Source organism: Loxodonta africana, chromosome 12, assembly GCF_030014295.1.
Source record: "Loxodonta africana isolate mLoxAfr1 chromosome 12, mLoxAfr1.hap2, whole genome shotgun sequence".
In the NCBI taxonomy this organism is placed as follows: domain Eukaryota; kingdom Metazoa; phylum Chordata; class Mammalia; order Proboscidea; family Elephantidae; genus Loxodonta; species Loxodonta africana.
In genome coordinates this window covers 44216197-44237090 of record NC_087353.1, presented here as the reverse complement: position 1 = coordinate 44237090, position 20894 = coordinate 44216197, and the positions used below count along the sequence as shown (strand labels likewise).

At 43.7% G+C, this 20894-nt stretch overlaps 1 protein-coding gene across 1 annotated transcript in view; it reads right to left on the bottom strand.

The window, feature by feature from the left end:
* Positions 1-6121, bottom strand: part of CLIP4 (CAP-Gly domain containing linker protein family member 4) — a 110618-nt gene extending 104497 nt beyond the window's left edge. The window contains exon 1 of the mRNA XM_064295178.1: positions 6016-6121. The gene's annotated coding sequence lies outside the window, so the exon portion shown is untranslated. The remainder of the gene's footprint in view (positions 1-6015) is intronic.
* Between the last annotated feature and the right edge of the window lie 14773 nt (positions 6122-20894).

The following is a 20894-nucleotide window of genomic DNA, read 5'->3' as shown; positions in this document are numbered from 1 at the left end:
TGAGATGCATTGATAATTACTGGTGATTTTAATGCGAAAGTTGGAAACAAAGAAGGATCAGTAGTTGGAAAACATGGCCTTGGTAATAAAAACAATGGTGGGGATCAAATGATAGAATTTTGCAAGACCAACAACTTCTTCATTGCAAATACCTTCTTTCACCAACATAAACGTTGACTATACACATTTTTTTTTTTTTATACACATGGACCTCATCAGATGGAACACACAGAAATCAAACTGACTACATCTGTGGAAAGAGACGATGGAAAAGCTCAATATCATCAGTCCGAACAAGGCCAGGGGCTAACTGTGGAACAGACCATCAATTGCTCAAATCCAAGTTCAAGCTGAAACTGAAGAAAATCAGAGCAAGTCCACAAGAGCCAAAATATGACCTTGAGTATATCCCACCTGAATTTAGAGACCATCGGAAGAATAGATTTGATGCCTTGAACACTGGTGACCAAAGACCGGACAAGTTGTGGAATGACATCAAGGACATCATACATGAAGAAAGCAAGAGGCCATTGAAAAGACAGGAAAGAAAGAAAAGACCAAGATGGATGCCGGAGGAGACTCTGAAACTTGCTCTCGAATGTCGAGCAGCTAAAGCAAAAGGAAGAATTCATGAAGTAAAAGAACTGAACAGAAGATTTCAAAGGGTGTCTCGAGAAGACAAAGTAAAGTATTATAATGACATGTGCAAAGAGCTGAAAAGGGAAAAACATGCTCAGTGTTTCTCAGGCTGAAAGAACTGAAGAAAAAATTCAAGCCTCAAGCTGCAATAGTGAAGGATTCTATGGGGAAAATATTAAATGATGCAGGAAGCATCAAAAGATGATGGAAGGAATACACAGAGTCACTATACCAAAAAGAATTAGTTGATGTTCAAACATTTCAAGAGGTAGCATGTGATCAGGAACCGATGGTACTGAAGTAAGAAGTCCAAGCTGCTCTGAAGGCATTGGCAAAAAACAAGGCTCCAGGAATTGATGTAATATCAATTGAGATGTTTCAACAAACGGATGCAGCGCTGGAGGTGCTCACTCATCTATGCCAAGAAACGTGGAGGGCAGCTTCCTGGCCAACTGACTGGAAGAGATCCATATTTATGCCTATTCCCAAGAAAGGTGATCCAACCGAATGTGGAAATTATAGAACAATATCATCAATATCCCACGCAAGCAAAATTTTGCTGAAGATCATTCAAAAGCGGCAGCAGCAGTATATCAACAGGGAACTGCCAAAAATTGAGGCCGCTTTCAGAAGAGTACGTGGAACCAGGGATATCATTGCTGATGTCGGATGGATCCTGGCTGAAAGCAGAGAATACCAGAAGGATGTTTACCTGTGTTTTATTGACTATGCAAAGGCATTCAACTGTGTGGATCATAACAAATTATGGATAACATTGCGAAGAATGGGAATTCCAGAACACTTAATTGTGCTCACAAGGAACCTTTACATAGATCAAGAGGCATTTGTTCAGACAGAACAAGGGGTTTCAAGTCAGGAAAGGTGTGCGCCATATCTATTCAATCTGTATGCTGAGCAAATAATCCAAGAAGCTGGACTATATGAGGAAAAACGGGGCATCAGGATTGGAGGAAGGCTCATTAACAACCTGCATTATGCAGATGACATGACCTTGCTTGCTGAAAGTGAAGAGGATTTAAAGCACTTGCTAATGAAGATCAAAGACAGCCTTCAGTATGGATTGCACCTCAACATAAAGAAAACAAAAATCCTCACAACTGGACCAATGAGCAACATCATGATAAATGGAGAAACGATTGAAGTTGTCAAGAATTTCATTTTACTTGGATCCACAATCAACAGCCATGGAAGCAGCAGTCAAGAAATCAAAAGTCACATTGCACTGGGCAAATCTGCTGCAAAGGATCTCTTTAAAGTGTTGAAGAGCAAAGATGTCACTTTGAAGACTAAGGTGCACCTGACCCAACTCATGGTATTTTCAATCGCATCATATGCATGTGAAAGCTGGACAATAAATAAGGAAGACCAAAGAAGAATTGACGCCTTTGAATTGTGGTGTTGGCGAAGAATATTGAATTTACCATGGACTGCCAGAAGAATGAATAAATCTGTCTTGGAAGAAGTACAACCAGAATGCTCCTTAGAAGCAAGGATGGCAAGACTGCATCTTACATACTTTGGACATGTTGGCAGGAGGGATCAGTCTCTGGAGAAGGACATCATGCTTGGCATAGTACAGGGTCAGCGGAAAAGAGGAAGACCCTCAACGAGGTGGATTGACACAGTGACTGCAACAATGGGCTCGAGCATAACAACAATTGTAAGGATGGCGCAGGACTGGGCAGTATTTCGTTCTGTTGTGCATAGGGTCGCTATGAGTCAGAACTGACTCAATGGCACCTAACAACAACAATCACATGGTGCAAAAAACCCTGGTGGCGTAGTGGTTAAGAGCTACAGCTGTTAACCAAAAGGTTGGCAGCTCAAATCCAGGAGGTGCTCCTTGGAAATCATATGGGGTGGTCCTACGCTGTCCTATAGGGTCCCTATGAGTCGGAATCAACTTGATGGCAACAGGTTAGCATTACAGTTGAGCTGCGCAACTGACAAGTTCTAAGCTCTGTCCATGAGCCCTGGTGGCACCAATGGTTAAGTGCTTGGCTGCTAATCTAAAGGCTGGCGATTTGAACACGCCAGCCGCTCCACAGGGGAAAAGACCTGGCAATCTGCTCCCATAAGGACCACAGCCTAGGAAACACTATGGGGTAGTTCTCCTCTGTCATACAGGGTCACTATGAGTCGGAAGCAACTCAACAGCACACGACAATGAAGCTGTGTCCACACAAGTTGGAATCCTGAGGCCCCTTCATTCAGCTTCATACAGTACTTTATTTATCATGAATTTTTATTTTCATGAGATTCAAAAAAAAAAAGAAGTAATCTAACCAAAATAGGTGTTTAAACATATATCCAATAATCCATTTATTTATGACCTACATGAAAACTGTTCAATCACTAAACGTGTATTTCTATACTTGATGTTTTGTCAGCTGAAGGCCCTAAAGAGAATATAAAAGGTCTGCCCTAAAGAAGATCATGTATTCATTCAACAATTATTAAGTGTTTCTTACTAGGTCCTAGGCTATGAATAGCAGGGGAAGATAAAGAGGAGAGGAAAGAAAATAGACAGGCCCTGCCCTCATGTCAATGACAGCTGAGCACAGGGCTCCTACAAATAAGCTGCAATGACTGTATAATTGTGATGAGTGCTGTAAGAGGGTGGAGTGCAGATTCAGGACGGTTTGAGGAGGCTTCCTGAGGGACTGATAGCCTATAGCTGTACTGTGCAATAGGCAGCTACTAGCCACATGTGCCTTTTTAAATTTAAACTAAAAATTCAGTTCTCCCATTGCTCTAGTCCCATCAAAGTGCTCTCTAGGCACAAGTAACTAGTGTTCTACACGGAACAGAGCAGAAAGTACACGTCCCTCATCAGAGTTCTACCGAACGGTGCTGAAGGAGAACAGTGCCACTCACACACTAGGTAAGGAAACAATATACAGATATTTGGAACAAGAAACAAATGTAGGCTAACAAACTAAGCAAGTCCACGGCAGCATGCTGTTGTTGTGTGCTACAAATCAATTTTGACTCATAGCCACCCTAGAGGACAGAGTAGAACTGCCCTACATGGTCTCCAAGGCTGTAAATCTTTATGGAAGCAGACTTCCACATCTTTCTCCCATGGGGCGGCTGGTAAGTTTGAACTGCCAACATTTTGGTTAGCAGCCAAGCACTTTAACCACTGTGCCACCAGGACTCCTTCACAGCAGCATAGTTAATTTTATGTAATTAACAAGAAAACAGTAAGCCAAAAATAACCAGATGTTTATAGATTCAAACAGGGAGAAAAAGTTGATTCCATAACATAAAGACTGCGGCTGTCATAAGCAGTAAAGTCATATACTATAATTATCACTTTCAAAAAAGGCCTTGCTTGCTGGTTGGGCTGTAAACCAGAAATGTCAGAAATAAATCCCATAAATAATATAACCAAATAATAATAATAATATAACCAAAAAGAAAAAATTCTGCTGCCATCGAGTCAATTCCAACTCATAGCAACACTATAGGACAGAGTAGAACTGCCCCATAGGGTTTCCAAGGCAAGCAGAATGCCATATCTTTCTCCCATGGAGCGACTGGTGCTTCTATCATGTGGGGTCACTGTGAGTTAGAATGGAGGGCAACTGGTCTTACCTGGACTGTAAGATTGATTTTGAAGTGCAGTGAATGTTTATTTCTATTCTGTAGAAGACTTAACATAGTATATAACACATAGCATAACACGTATTATATTACGAAACGTGTTATACTATGTGTTATACCACGTGTTAAATCTTCTAGAGAGTAGAAATAAACATGCACTGCACTTCAATATCAATCTTACAGTCCAGGTAAAACCAGCTCCCCTCCATTCCAACTCATAGCAACCCCATGTGTGTCAGAACAGAACTGTGCTCCACAGTGTTTTCAGTAGCTGATTTTCTAAAGTAGCTCACCAGGCTTTTCTTCCAAGGCACTGTGGACGAACTTAAACCTCCAATCTTGTGGTTAGCAGTTGAGAGCATCAACCATTCGCACCACCACCCAGGGACTCCATAGTCCAAACAGTCCATATCAAATGAAAAATATTACAAATGCATTATTAAAAACGAAACACCAAACCCGCTGCCATCGAGTTGATTCCAACTCATAGTGACCCCATGTGACAGAACAGAACTGCCTCACAAGTTTCCAAGGAGCACCTGGTGGGTTCAAATTGCCAACCTTTTGGTTAGTAGCTGAGCTCTTAACCACTGCACAACCAGGGCTCCAAATGCATCATTTTTATCCATGTTTTAAAAATTCATTATTATATCTTTGTTAAAAATAAGATGGAACCAGGATGGTTTTGCACCATAAAAATATAGACAGCTAGACTTCTGCCATTTTCAAGTCTCTGCTTTTCCACCGTAGTTGCTACATGTCCTGTACCATGTGATCCTGGGTTATTTAGACAACTTTAAATTATGCAGAAAATTCATAATGACAACTGTCAATATGAAAGTGAAGTACAATTAAAGTATCTGACTTATGTTTCTAAATAAGGAAGGTGATTCTTTATTGGAATATTTCAAAGACACTGATTTGATATTTTGTTACTACATTATGAAGCCCAGTCTAGCTTGGAACACGTAGCAAGTTATTATCTCGTAAGAATATCATTCTCGGGTACTTATCGAAACATTGTTTCCGGACAGAATTTTAATTCAAATTGCCTACATGGTCTCTGGATGAAGTGAAGAACCTGCTCTCTAATTCAAAGAACGCTGACAGTATAGTCCCATCAATCGAATCCACAGGGATGAGGGCTAAAACGCATCTCTGTTTAGGACAGGTCTAGTTCTCATGTTTTTCCCCAACTTCCCTTCAAATTCAGATGAATTAGAATAAGGAATCCCAGGTCAGCAAAAGACTGAAAGCATATCATTTAGTTTAGCTTTCAATACCCACTGGCAAAAAGCTTCTTCAACAGGAAAACTGTCCGTTTAATAAACAAGGGAAGATGTGTGAGAAATCCTAGAAGCACGTTTCTGGAAAACCACTAAGGACATCAACGCAGAGGGCGTCCAGTGCGATCCCCGTCCGGGGTGGTCAGGCAGGAGACCATCAGGCAGAACCCAGCTCCATCGCCGGCCTGCCGGTCCCACGCACCTCACAGCATATGGTCCTACATTAAACCGTCGGTCATAAATGGAAAAGAAAAACCCACCACCCCGGCGGGTGGGCCGCGCCGTCCCAGCCCCATGGAACCCTCCCCTGGCCGGCGGCACCGGCGCCCACAGGAGGCACGCTGGCTCCAGCCTGAGCGCCTCGAAAGGCCCCTCCCTGAACCGCCAGCAGCCCGGCAGGCGCCCGCTCCCGGCCCCGGAGCCCCCCGCGGCCCGGAGGCCCCGCGCGCTCCCGCCCCACCTGCCTCCTCCGGGTCCTCTCGGGCGGCGCGCTGGGGCCGCGGGGGCGCGGAGGAAAAGCCGAGAGGCGCGCCCCTCCGCCCGGCAACAGTCACGCCGAGCAGCGCACAGCGCCAGTCTCCTGTGCCGACCGCAGCTCCCCCCGCCGCACTGCTCCCAGACCTCTGCAGGGCCCCTCCCGCCTCCCGCCTTCCGCCTCCCGCCCCCGCGCCGCGCGCCAGAGCCGGGCCCACGCGAGTCGGCGCGCGCGCACTGCGGGCGCCCAAGCTGCGCGCAGGCCCGGACCTCGGTCCCGCGCACGCGCTGGGAGGAAGGCACAGGGACTCTCCAGGTGGCCTGCCGCCCCACGATAAGCGGAAGGTCAGATGTACGCTCCTTTGCTTTTGCTTCTAGGTTAGGACTGTTTGTTGGGCCTGGCGGGTTAACCTTGCTTGGAGGTGGTGCCAGTGGAACATTTCCACCCCAGCTCCTGCGGGCTCTCGGAAGAACCTTCCTGACCTTGGTGGGTGATTTGGAGTAGTAACCCTTGGGCCCTGAGAGGCGGGCCTTAAATCTCTTGGCAAGCCAAATTGGACCTGCTTCCCTGTCGCATATCTCTGGGGGAGAAGCCTCCTACCAGCTTCTTAGGGACGGGAACCACGTCTTACTCCTGGGGCTTCCCCAGCCTCTAGCCCTGTACATGGCCCGTAGTAGGTCAGACTTGCTTGTAGGTCTTGCTGTAAGACGCCTGGTCAACGGAATACCCAAATTGAATAATTCCTCCCAAAGGTGTCAGTGTGGTGGCAGAAGGAGAGAACTGGGTGGTCATCCCATAGCTTTGTATTTCCCCTACAGCTTTGCTCCATCCTTGTCCACCTGCTCTCCTTATCCCTTCTCCAACCCCTAACAACTAGAAAGTGGTGAAACTGTAACCTGTGGTGGACATGAAACTCCATCTTGATTCTCCATCATCCCCTGGGAGGAAAGGTGTTACTTGACACTTAGTCCATTGTTTCATCGTGACTGAGGTTTGTGACACTGAGTCAGTAGTTTTACACTATAAAGACTCTCTCTGGGGCCTTTTTGTTCTTGGCTCTGATACATAAACCACTACAGCGTATTCTGTGTTTATCATGCAGAGTGCCTGGCAATAACAGATGTTGAATGTGTCAGTGTCTCACTGCACACTAGCACACCTTTTCCTTTTAGAATCATTGATTCCAGAGAGGCCCCCTTCAGTTGCTTGAATCCCCTTACAGTAGCCTCTCACCAAGTGGACATAGTTGAATACCTCCAGTAACAAGGAACTCACTACTTTTGAAGGCAGCCATTTTTTATTTTTGACCAGCATTGTTGAAAAGTTCCTCCTACCTTGAAGCTAAAATCCAGCTCCCTACATCTCCTCATCATTGAGTTCTGTTTCCACCTGGGGATTCCCAGATCATGTCTGACTCCAAGGTGACCAGGACAAGCATTCCTTGTCCCTTAGATGGCTCCTCATATGACATGTGCTATAGTTACAATCCTATTCACCAGCCTGTTAAGAAACTCTTTAGGATGCATCCCAGTTGTCTAGAGCTCTTAGACAACTCAGGGATGATGCTCAGGAATGAATGGAATGCCTGTTGAGTGCAGAGTGGAGACTGTCACCGCTTTCTAGATCCTATGCTTCTATTCACATAGCTCAAAATATCAAATTAGTTGTTTTCAGTGGTCATATCACATTGCTGAGTCAGGTGGAGCATACTGTCAACTAAAACCCAGTGTTTATACAATATTTAAATACCATGACCATCCCACAGACCCTGGGCAGCTGCCAGTTTCTCTTTCCCTACAGACTCAGCATCTTCATGTGCTCTCCAGGCTGATAACATAATATAGATGCTTCCTCCTCCCTTTGGGTTTTTCACTCCCGTCCTTGCTCTCATCACACCCTCTCCTTGCCTGACTCCGCCCACCCCTTTAACTGGTTAAGCGGGAAGGCAATCTGTCCGTGGTTGGCTTTAAGCAACTTTAAATGAAGCCAATTGTCATTGATCCACAAAAACTCATTGAGATCTGTGTGTAACAGAGGGAGCTACTAGAGAAGTTTCCACAGGCAGACAGTTCACTTTTATTGCTAATTTAAATTATCCCTCTGAAATACCACTGTTAGTAGGTGACAAGGTGTGGCTAGCTGACTCATTCTTAGGTATAATAAAGGTCTCTGTTAGAACCAGCCAGGCCACTGGCTTTTTCTGCCACGCCCAACACCATATAGTACATAGGCAAATTCCCAGGACACCATGCCACTAGAGTCTCCCACTTACCTAGTTCCTTTGTTCATAAACCGAAATTACTCCCTCAAGAATGCCAGTACTCATCAGAATCAAGCTTCCTGGCACACCCCATGGATCACAAAAGTCTTAGAACCAGTTATTACAAGATTGGAACTGGGCAATGACATGGGGCCAGAGTTTGGAACTGGAACCATCAGCTGGGGTGGGAGGGCACATAGGGATATTTCAGCTGCTGAGATTCATTTTTATCCGAAGGCACAACAAGATTCCTGGAGAGGCAGAGCCAACATGGCACCCTAGAGAGACTCATCATGCTATCTCTCTGCAATAAAGACCAAAAACACTAAGTAAAATGGATACAAGTGTCAATCCTAGAATCCTAAGCATCAAATGAAGGGATAAAGAACTAGTCCAACACCAAATGGAAGAAGAAACTGAGGGAAAACAGAGAATGAGGAGAGATATAGAGGGATGTCCCCTGCCAACTAACATGGCACAGCATCACCGTCTTGGAGAACAGTCAGCAGCAAAGACCCTGGACAGGCAGTATGGGAAAGCAACTTTACAGAACTCCCAACAGAAGACAGAGCACCCAGTAACTAGAGAAACACACTTTCTGACCCCTCACCTTTCTGTCCCATATGCCACCTCCACCTCTTCCCACCAGACCATGCTGCACAACTCAGCTAGGTAGTCTGGTCTGTCCTGCCCCCACCGACTGGCTCCAGGGGTGCCATTTTTTAAAATCTTTCTTCCTTTTCTTTCTCCCTCCCACCTAGCCCTGTTCACCACCTCTACCCCTTCCCACTGGGCCACACCACACTGCTGCAGGTAGAGAGCTACCAACCTGCCACTGCCCTGAGTTGACCCCCACCCCAACCTGCTGACTCCTGCCACACTTTTTTTTTTCTCATTTTCCCTTTCTTCCTTTTCTTTCTTCCTCCCTCCTAGTCCTGTATGCCACCTCCCCCCTTCCCACTGGGCCACACCACACTGCTGCAAAGAGAGCTACCAACCTGTCACCACCCTGAGTCAACCCCCACCCCAACCTGCTGACTCCTGCCACACTTTTTTTTTCTTGTGTTCTCTTTCTTCCTTTTCTTTCTTCCTCCCACCTAGCCCTGTATGCCACATCCCCCCTTCCCACTGAGCCACTCCGCACCACTGTAGCTACAGAGCAATCAGTCCACTGCCACCCCAGGTCTGCCTTGCCCTCACCTACCAGGTCCCACTGTGCCACTATTTCTTCCCCTTTCTTCCTTTTCTTTCTCCCTCCCACCTAGGCCTGTACACTACCTCCACCCTTTGCCGCTGGCCCATGCCATGCCACCAAGGCTAGAGAGCCACCAGCCTATCACCACCCCAGGTCTGCCCTGCCCCCACCCTCCAGCTCCTGCCGCACTGTCATTTTTTTTTCTTTTCTTTCTCTCTCCCACCTAGGCCCATACGTCACCTCCCCTCCCTTCCCACTGGCCTTTGGACTTGCCGTGCCACCACTCACCGGCCCCCACCTCACAGCCAGATTTTTTTGTTTATTGTTTTTCTTTCTCCTTCCCACCTATCCCTGTATGCCACCTCCCCCCTCTTCCTACCAGAGCCCACCAGACAGCCACCAGCACACCAGCCCACTGCCACACCAGGCATGCCACACCCATCACACTGACCTTTTTTCTTTCTTTTCTTTTTCCCTCTCACCTAACCCAGTTATCACCTCACCTCCCTTCCCACCAGCCCCTGGGTCCACCCCACCCCCACTCTCCAGCCCCCACCATGCCACCATCTTGTTTCTCCTTTTTTACCTCTGTTTTCCTTTCTCACTTTTCTTTCCCCCTCCCAGCTAGCTACCATGAACAGAGTGCCACCGGTGCCCTGGCCCACTGCTGCCCCAGGTCTGCTCCTATCTGCCACCATTTATTTGATTTTTTTAGTTTTTTCTCTTTTTTTCTCTCTACCTCCCACCACATCCACCACCTCTTCACCCTTCCTGCCAGCCCCTGGGTCCCCCTTCACCCCACCTGCCAGCTACCCTTTTTTTTTTTTCTTTTTCTGTCTCTCTCTATTCTCTCTCCTCACCCCCCAACCTAACCCTGTATGCCACCCCCCTTTTTAGATCTCCACCACTGTGCCACTGCTGCTACAGCATCCTTAGTGCTCAGGCCATCACTACCCTGGGCCCACACTCCCCACCCCTCCCACCATTCAACCAGCTGTTGAACAGTGGGAAGTGAGCCTGTACCACTCCTTGTCTGACACCTCTGCTGTCTGGCAAGGGGACGTGAACACTCCCACACCACTGGACTAACATCAGGAGGCAGACAGCACTTGCCCAGTCTGTCTTCAGCCACCTCATCAAACCAGTGTACAGTGAAGCAGACTCACCCTGGCGGCTGCTGCCCTGCCCACCCAGACAAGGCAGTGAGAGCTATTGTGCCCACAGATGAGCAAGCATAAAAGTACACCTGGCTGACTACATTGATATATCAAAACAAAACAAACCAGGATGAAACAAATGAACATACAATAAATAAATACTTTAATGTCTTGCAGACAGCAGACATCAGATGACCTCCCAGTAGAAGAAAAGGCAGTGAAACTACCTGATATGGAATTTTAAAAACTAGTATTTAGAGGTCTCCAAGAGATTAGGAAAAGATCAAGGAAAACAAAGACAAAACCGAGGAAAAAATAGACAAAATCGTGGAAAACACAGGCAAAGCCAGTGAAAACATAGCCAAAATCAAGGAAATCACAGACAAAGCAATAGAAGAATTCAGGAAAATAATACAAGAACAAAACATCAAAATAAATCATTAGAAATCATGCAAAAACAGCAACTAGAAATCCAGAAGACAAACAACAAAATTTCAGAAATAGACAACTAAATAGAAAGTTTTAGGAGCAAATTTGAAAAAACAGAAGAAAGAATTAGTGACATTGAAGACAAATCCGTGGATGTCACTTTGTTTGAGGAAAAGTCAGAGAAAAGAATGAAGAAAGCCTAAGAATTATGTGGGACACAATCAACAGCAAAAATTTGCACATGAGCAGAGTTCCAGAACAGGGAGAGAAAATGGAAAACAGAGAAAGGATTGAAGATTTTCTGGCAGAAAAGTTCCCAAATATCATGAAAGATGAAAAGCTGACTATCCACTATCAACAAACCCCATATAGGATAGACACCAAAAGAAAGTCACCAAGGCATATCATAATCACACTTGCCAAAACCTAAGACAAAGAAAAAATCCTGAGAGCAGCTAAAGAAAAATGAAAAGTCACTTACAAAGGGGAAACAATAAGACTAAACTCTGATTACTCAATAGAAACTATGTAGACAAGAAGGCAATGGGAGGACATATATAAAACCTTAAAGAAAAAAACTGCCAACCAAGTATAATATATCCGCAAAACTCTCTCTTGAATACGATGGTCCAATTAGGATAGTTCCAGAGAAATAAAAATTAAGGGAATTCGTAAAAATAAAACCAAACTTAAATGAAATATTAAAGGGCATCCTTCAGTTAGAGAACCAACAACATCAGACAACAACCAGAGTCTAGGACACAGAACAGCATCATTCCAGATACCAACCCAGGAAAAAACCTTCAATAGTAAAACAAAGCTAAGAGATCTTTTTTTTTTTAATTTTTTTTTTAAGAGACTTAAAGCAGGAAAATAGAGATGTCAATCTGTAAATGTCAAAACAATAAAAGGGGGAATAAATGGTGTGGGTATAGAGCTTTCAAATGCAGATAAAGTCAAGGCAATATCAAGTAATGAAAGACTGGCTCAAACATAGGAAGATAAAGGTAAATGTCCAGGTAACCACAAAGAAAGTTAACAAACCTCCTCATCAGAATAAAAAAGAAGAAAGATATAAAGTCTCAGTAAAGACAAAACCTATAATAATGAAAGAAAAGAAAATCCACAAATAAAAGGAACTCAGCACAGGAGAGTAAGAGGAATGATGAAAATGTCAGCACCACAAAAAAAGCGCAACCATATGACAGCAATAAACTCATACCTATCGATAACCACACTGGATGTAAATGGCTTAAATGCACCTGTAAAGAGACAGAGAGTGGCAGAATGGATCAAAAAGCAAGACCTATCAATATGCTGTCTGCAAGAGAAATACCTTAGACACAAAGACATTAATATATTAAAAATCAAAGGATGGAAAAAAATATATCAAGCAAACAGCAACCAAAAAGGGGCAGGAGTAGCAATACTAATCTCAGATAAAGTAGATTTTAAAGCAAAATCAATCATAAAAGACAAGAAAGGACATTAAATAATGATTAAAGAGACAATCCACCAAGGAGATACAACCTGCATAAATATCTATGCACCCAATGACAGGGCTCCAAAATACATAAAACAAACTTTAACAGCACTGAAAAGAGAAATTGACAGTTCCACAATAATAGTAGGAGACCTCAACATAGCACTCACAGTAAAGGACAGCATATCTAGAAATAAAACAACAAAGATATGGAAGATCTAAAGGCCAAAATCAACCAATTTGACTTTCTAGACATGTATGGAACACTGCACCCAGCATCAGTAAAGTATACGTTCTTTTCCAAAGCATATGGAACATTCTCCAGAATAGACCACAAACAACCCTCAGTAAAATCCAAAACATCAAGATAATACAAAGCGTACTATTTAATCACAATGCCATAAAACTAGAAATCAATGAAAGGAAGACCAAGGGAGAAAAAATTAAAAGACACTGAAACTGAATAACACCTTGTGTCATGGATTGAATTATGATTTCCTGGTATCGTGTGATCTTCCTATATGTTGTAAATCCTGTCTCCATTATGTTAATGAGGGAGGATGGGTGGCAGTTGTGTTGGTGAGGCAGGACCCAATCTATAAGATTGGATTATGTCTTGAGGCAATCTCTTAAGGCAATCTCTTGAGGTGTCAAAAAAGAAAACTTGGCGAAAATCAAAGCGTTAGCCCTACAACTTGAAAAAATAGAAAGCGAACATCAAAAGAAGCCCACAGGCACCAGAAGAAAGGAAATAATAAAGATCAGAGCAGAAATAAAGAACAGGAATATAAAACAAAGAATCCACGAGACCAAAAGTTGATTCTTTGAAAAGATCAACGAGATCAAAAACCATTGGCCGAACTGACAAAAGAAAAGCAAGAAGCAAATAATCCAAATAAGAAATGAGATGAGGAAATTACAACAGATTCAACTAAAATAAAAAGCATCATAACAATACTATGATAAATTGTACTCTAACAAATTTGAGAACCTAGAGGAAAAGGTGGCACAGTGGTTAAGAGCAAAAGGTTGGCAGTTCAAATCCACCAGCCACTCCTTGGAAACCCTATGAGGCAGTTCTACTCTGTCCTATAGGGTGGTTTTGTGTCAGAATCGACTCCATGGCAATGAGTTTAGTGTTTTTTTTTTTTTTAGAGAAAAGGGACAAATGTCTAGAAACACACTACTTACCTACACTAATACAAACTAAGATAGAAAATCTGAACAGGCACATAACAAGAGAATAAATTGAAGACATAATAAAAAAAAACTCCCGATCATTAGCCATTAGAGAAACGCAAATTAAAACTACGACGAGATTCCATCTCACTCCAACAAGGCTGGCATTAATCCAAAAAACACAAAATAATATATGTTGGAGAGGCTATGGGGAGATTGGAACTCTTATACACTGCTGGTGGGAATGTCAAATGGTACAACCCCTTTGGAAATCTATCTGGCGTTATCTTAAACAGTTAGAAATAGAACTACCATACAACCCAGAAATCCCACTCCTCGGAATATACCCTAGACAAATAAGAGCCTTCACACAAACAGATATATGCACACCCATGTTTATTGCAGCTCTGTTTACAATAGCAAAAAGCTGGAAGCAACCAAGGCGTCCATCAACGGATGAATGGGTAAATACATTGTGGTATATTCACACAATGGAATACTACGCATTGATAAAGAACAGTGACGAATCTGTGAAACATTTCATAACATGGAGGAACCTGGAAGGCATTATGCTGAGCGAAATTAGTCAGAGGCAAAAGGACAAATATTGTATAGGACCACTATTATAAGATCTTGAGAAATAGTATAAACTGAGAAGAACACATACTTTTGTGGTTACGAGGCGGGGAGGGAAGGAGGGTGGGAGAGGGTTTTTTACTGATTAGTTAGTAGATAAGAAGTACTTTAGGTGAAGGGAAGGACAATACTCAATACACGGAAGGTCAGCTCAACTGGACTGAACCAAAAGCAAAGAAGTTTCCGGGATAAACTGAATGCTTCAAAGGTCAGCGGAGCAAGGGCGGGGGTTTGGGGACCATGGTTTAAGGGAACTTCTAAGTCAATTGGCAAAATAATTCTATTATGAAAACATTCAGCATCCCACTTTGAAATGTGGCATCTGGGGTCTTAAACGCTAACAAGTGGCCATCTAAGATGCATCAATTGGTCTCAACCCACCTGGATCAAAGGAGAGTGAAGAACACCAAGGTCGCACGATAACTATGAGCCCAAGAGACAGAAAGGGCCACATGAACCAGAGACTTACATCATCCTGAGACCAGAAGAACTAGTTGGTGCCCAGCCACAACCGATGACTGCCCTGACAGGGAGCACAACAGAGAACCCCTGAGGGAGCAGGAGATCAGTGGGATGCAGACCCCAAATTCGCACACAAAGACCATACTTAATGGTCTGACTGAGACTAGAGGAATGCCGGCGGTCATGATCCCCAAACCTTCTGTTGGCCCAGGACAGGAACCATTCCCGAAGACAACTCATCAGACATGGAAGGGACTGGACAGTGGGTAGGAGAGAGATGCTGATGAAGAGTGAGCTATTTGTATCAGATGGACACTTGAGACTGTGTTGGCATCTCCTGTCTGGAGGGGGGATGGGAGGGTAGAGAGGGTTGGAAGCTGGCAAAATTGTCATGAAAGGAGAGACTGGAAGGGCTGACTCATTTTGGGGGAGAGAAAGTGGGAGTATGGAGTAAGGTGTATATAAACTTATATGTGACAGACTGACTTGATTTGTAAACATTCACTTGAAGCTCAATAAAAATTATAAAAAAAAAAACTCCCAACAACAACAAAAAGAAGCCCAGGCCTGGGTGGCTTCACTGGAGAATGCTAACAAACAGAGAAGAGCTCACGCCAGTATTACACAAACTATTTCAGAGCATATAAAAGGAAGGAATACTTCCGAATTCGTTCTATGAAGTCAGCATAACACTGGTACCAAAACCAGGCAAAGACACCCCCCCAAAAAAAAAAAATTATAAACCAATGTCTCTCATGAATATAGATACAAAAATTTTCAACAAAATTCTAGCCAACACAACGCAGCATCGTGTTAAAAAAAAAAAAATACACCATGGCCAAGTGAGATTCATACCAGGTATGCAAGCATGTGTCAACATTAGAAAATCAATCAAAGTAATTCACCACACAAATAGAACAAAATAAAAGAATCTCATGATCATCTCAATTGATTCAGAAAAGGCATTTGATAACGTCCAACACCGCTTCTTGTTAAAAATTCATTAAATTAGGAATAGAAGGGAAATTCCTCAACATATTAAGGTGCATCTATACTAACAAGGAAACCCTGGTGGCATAGAGGTTAAGTGCTACAGCTGCTAACCAAAGGGTCTGCAGTTCGAATCCTCCAGGCGCTCCTTGGAAACTCTATGGGGCAATTCTACTCTGTCCTACAGGGTCGCTATGAGTCGGAATTGACTCAACGGCCCTGGGTTTGGTTTTTTTTGGGGGGGGGCGGGTGCTAAACAAACAGCCAACATCATTCTCAATGGAGAGAGGCTGAAAGCATTCTCCTTGAGAACGGAAATAAGAGAGGGATGCCCTTTATCACCACTCCTATTTAACATTGTGCCAGAAGTCCTAGCTAAAGCAATAAAGCAAGAACAAGAAATAAAGGGCATCCACGTTGGAAAGCAAGATAGTTAAGGTTGTGTGTCAGCTTGGCTGGGCCATGATTCTCAGTGGTTTGGCAACTATAATGTAGTTTGGCAGTTATGTAATGACGTAATCACGTCCATGATGAGCTCTGATGTAATGTAATCTCCTCCAGGGTGAGATCTTCTATGAGCAGCCAATCAGTCAAACGGGAGTTTCCTCGAGGGTATGACCTGCATCCAATATATACGGACTTTCTGGCAAAGATCACTGGCTTTTGTTCTGCTCTAGATCCTGCATTCAGCTCATCATCACCTGCACTCCAGTTCTTGGAGTTTGAGCCGGCAGCCTGCCATCTGAACTGCTGATCTTGGGTTTGTCAGCCCCTGCAGCTACGTGAGTCAGGAGAAGCCTCCAGCCTGATGCCTGACTCACAGACTTGGGACTTTCCAGCCTCTACAACTGTGTGAGCCGTTTCCTTGATATAGATCTCTCTGTCTTTCTATCTGTGTGTGTGTGTGCGCGCGTGTATGCTTAACTGGTTTTGCTTCTTTAGAGAACCCAGCCTAATGTATTTTGTACCAAGATTGGTCCTAGCAAAATAAAATTGTAAGGATGAGTTTTCTAAATTGGTTCCAGTAGTAAAGAGGGCACTACTAATCCATAGCATGAGGTGGCAGTACAAATACACAAAATATCACCACCACTAGATCAAATATTGTTAAGGGGGAAAGCTCTGGGTGAGCACATGTTTGGTACTTTTCTACAATTTTGTCAAAATGAGAAGTATAAGGTAGCTGTTTGGTTGATCCTACTTTCCCTACACGAAGTGGTAAGAGAAAGAGATGAGCCCAGGGCTTCAGAGTCAAAGCTCAAGCACCATAGAAATGACCTCAGAGTTGCCATTTGTGCCCTGAAAGAAAGCCTCATATCTTGTAGTAACAGAGCTGATATTGCCAAAAAACAAACTCAGAGTCTTATTGTAAGATTAGCTGAATTACAACATGAGTTGATTTCCCAACCTTGATTGGTATCCAAAGTTAAAGTGAGGGCATTGATTGGGAAGAAATGGGATCCTGAAACTTGGGATGGGGATATATGGGCAGATAATCAGGAAGCTGGGGACACTAAGAGCCTAAATTCCATTGAATCATTCCTGCTAACAGAACCAGCCCTCTTACTCCCATCTGTGAAGATTACTCCATATTTGTCTGCTAAGCCACCCTCTCAAGTAAGACCATTAGTCCTTCCACCCTCATCTGTTGAAATTAACCCAGCTGTATCTGAAAAGCCTTTGTCTGAGATATCACCTGGGGCCTGTGTCTGAATCATCGCCTGGGGCATCATCTCAGGCAGATGCGTTACAAGACATTGCTGAATGTTCTCAAAACACATCCCCACCACCCATTTTTGCTTCTAGACTTATAACTAGACTTAAGTCTCAGGGAACACCAAAAGATGAAGTACAAATTACTGTACCCTTCAAAAGAGGAGTAGGTATGCTACACTCCAAAAGAACTACTTGGCATTTATTTGTTTATTTTTTTATTGTGTTTTACGTTAAAGTTATGATGCAAATTACCTTCTCATTAAACAATTAATACACATATTGTTCTGTAACGTTGGTTGCCAACCCCACAAATTGTCAGTACTCTCCCGTTCTCAACCTTGGGTTCTCCATTTCTATTCATCTAGCTTTCCTGTCCCCTCCTGCCTTCTCCTCCTTGCCCCTGGGATGGTGTGCCCATTTAGTCTCGTATACATGGTCGAACTACATGTATTATTGTTTGTTCTATAGGCCTTTCTAATCTTTGGCTGAACGGTGAGCCTCAAGAGTGACTTTAGTACTGAATTAAAAGGTGTCCAGGGGCCATACTATTGGGGTTTCTCCAGTCTGTGTCAGACCAGTAAGTCTGGTCTTTTTTTGTGAGTTGGAATTTTGTTCTGCATTTTTCTCCAGCTCTTTCTGGGGCCCTCTATTGTGATCCCTGTCAGAGCAGTCTGGGGTGGTAACCAGGAATTATCTAGTTGTGCTGGTCTCTGTCTGGTGGAGGCTGTGGTAGTGGTTGTCCATTAGTCCTTTGGACTAAGCTTTCCCTTGTGTTTTTTGGTTTTCTTCATTCTCCCTTACTCTAGATGGAGTGGCATCTGAGTCATTCCCTGGGGCATCACCTGTTTTAGGCTAATGCCTAAAACAATGCTGAATGTTCTTGTCATGGATTGAATTATGTCACCCCCAAAATGTGTGTATTACCTTGGTTAGGCCATGATTCCCAGTATTCTGTGGTTGTTCTCCATTTTGTGATTTTAGTTTTACATTAAAGAGGATTAGGGTGGGATTGTAATGCCCTTATCAGGTCACATCCCTGAACCAATGTAAAGGGAGTTTTCCTGGGGTGGCCTGCACTACCTTCTATCTCTCAAGAGATAAAAAGGAAAGGGAATCAAGCAGAGAGCTGAGGACCTCGTACACCAAGAAAGAAGCACTGGGAGGTGAGCACATCCTTTAGACCTGGAGTTCCTGTGCGGAGAAGCTCCTAATCTAGGGGAAGATTGACGAGAAAGACCTTCCTCCAGAGCTGACAGAAAGAGAAAGCCTTCCCCTGGAGCCAAAGCCCTGAATTTGGACTTTAGCCTACTTTACTATAAGGAAATAAACTTCCCTTTGTTAAAGCCGTCCAGCCGTGGTATTTCTGTTAGAGCAGCACTAGATGACTAAGACAGTTCTCAAAATACATCCCCGCCACCCATTTTTGCTTCTAGACCTATAACTAGACTTAAGTCCCAGCAATCCCCAAAAGGTAAAGCACAAAGTGTGACCCAGGAGGAGGTATGCTCCAAAAGAACTGCTTGACTTTTCTAATATGTACAAACAGAAACCTGGGGAATATGTGTGGGAATGGCTATTAAAAGTGTGGGATAATCGTGCAAGGAACATAAAGTTGGATCACTCTGAGTTTATTGATATGGGCTTGCTAAGCACAGAGATTATTCATTCAATGTTTCAGCTTGAGAGGTTGGGAAAGAATCTAACAGCTTATTTGGTTGGTCGCTGAAGCATGGGTTACATGGTGGCCTCCACTAAATCAAGTTAAAGTACCAGACCTGCCTTGGTATATTGTACAAGAAGGTATTCAAAGACTTAGGGAAAGTGGCATGTTAGAGTGGATTTATCAGGTTAGACCCACAGATCCACACATGGAGTGCCCAAAGAACATGTCTTTTTACCACAACATTCAAAAACAAATTTGTAAAGGGAGCCCCAGAATCCTGGAAGACTGCTGTGATTGCTATTTTATATAAGTCAGATTTGACAGTGGGAGCTGCCCTAACTAAATTAAGATTCCTAGCCTCAATGGAACTGATTGGACCCCATGGTGGTAGGTGCCAAGTGGTAGCGTAGCACTCAGTTGACAAAGACAAGGTGGGCATGGTTACCATAATAGACAACAGAGTCAAAACGGTAGTTAGAATAGTTGGATCTGTATGGATTTATGGCATTGGCTACTTAGTCATGATATCCCTAGGAGTGAAACAGATGGAAAACCTAATAAATAATTTGCTTGAGCTGTACAAGTGAAAGAATTCTAGGTCAAGTAAACAGCAGTCTAACTCAAATTGCCAGAATAGGAAGTCATGGCCCCTCAAACAATTCCCAGACTTCAGAGGGTTTACAGGCCCTCTTGAATGAGGGGAGGCTGGGTCCCCTTGAAAAAGGACCCCACTACACTGCCAAACATTTATACTACTAAGCTTTCTCTCTGTCTTCCCCAAATGGATCTTCAGCCTTTTACAAGAGCGACTATTCATTAGGGAAAGGAAATAAACAGGCTTTTCAGATCCTGGCTCTGAACTCACACTAATTCCCGGAGACCCAACATCACTGTGGCCCACAAGTCAGAGTGGGGGCATATGCAGGTCAGGTTATTAATGGAGTGTTAGCTCATGTTCATCTCACAGCAGGTCCAGTGTGTCTCTGAACCCATCCTATAGTGATTTCCCCTGTTCCAGAATGCATAACTGGAATAGACATATTCAGCAACTGGCAGAACCCACACATTGGATCCCTCACCTATAGAGTAAGGGATATTATGGTAGGAAAGGCTAAATGGAGGTCTTAAGAACTTGCCTTACCTAGGAAAATTGTAAAACAAAAGCAATAGTGCATTCCTGGAGGGATCAGGGAGATTATTGCCACTATCAAGGGCTTGAAGGATGCAGGGGTGGTGATTCCCACCACATCCCCATTCAAGTCATCTATTTGGCCTTTGCAAAAAACAAATGAGTCTGGGAGAATGACAGTAGATTATCGAAAACATAACCAGGAGATAATTCCAATTGCAGCTGCTGTTCCTGATGTGGCTTCATTGCTCCAGCGAATTAATATATCTCCCGATACCTGGTATGCAGTTATTGATCTGGCTAAGCGCTTTTTCTCCATACCTGTTTTGAAGGAGCACCACAGGCAGTTTGCCTTCAACGGAAAGACCAGCAATATACCTTCACTGTCCTACATCAAGGGTGTATCAACTCTTCAGCTCTGTGTTATAATTTAACCTTCAAGGACATTGATCACATTCCCCAGTCACAAGACATCACACTTGTTCATTAAATTGATGACATTGTGCTGACATTATGCTGATGATGCTGATTAGGAAGAAATATCAATGACTCTGGACTTACTGTT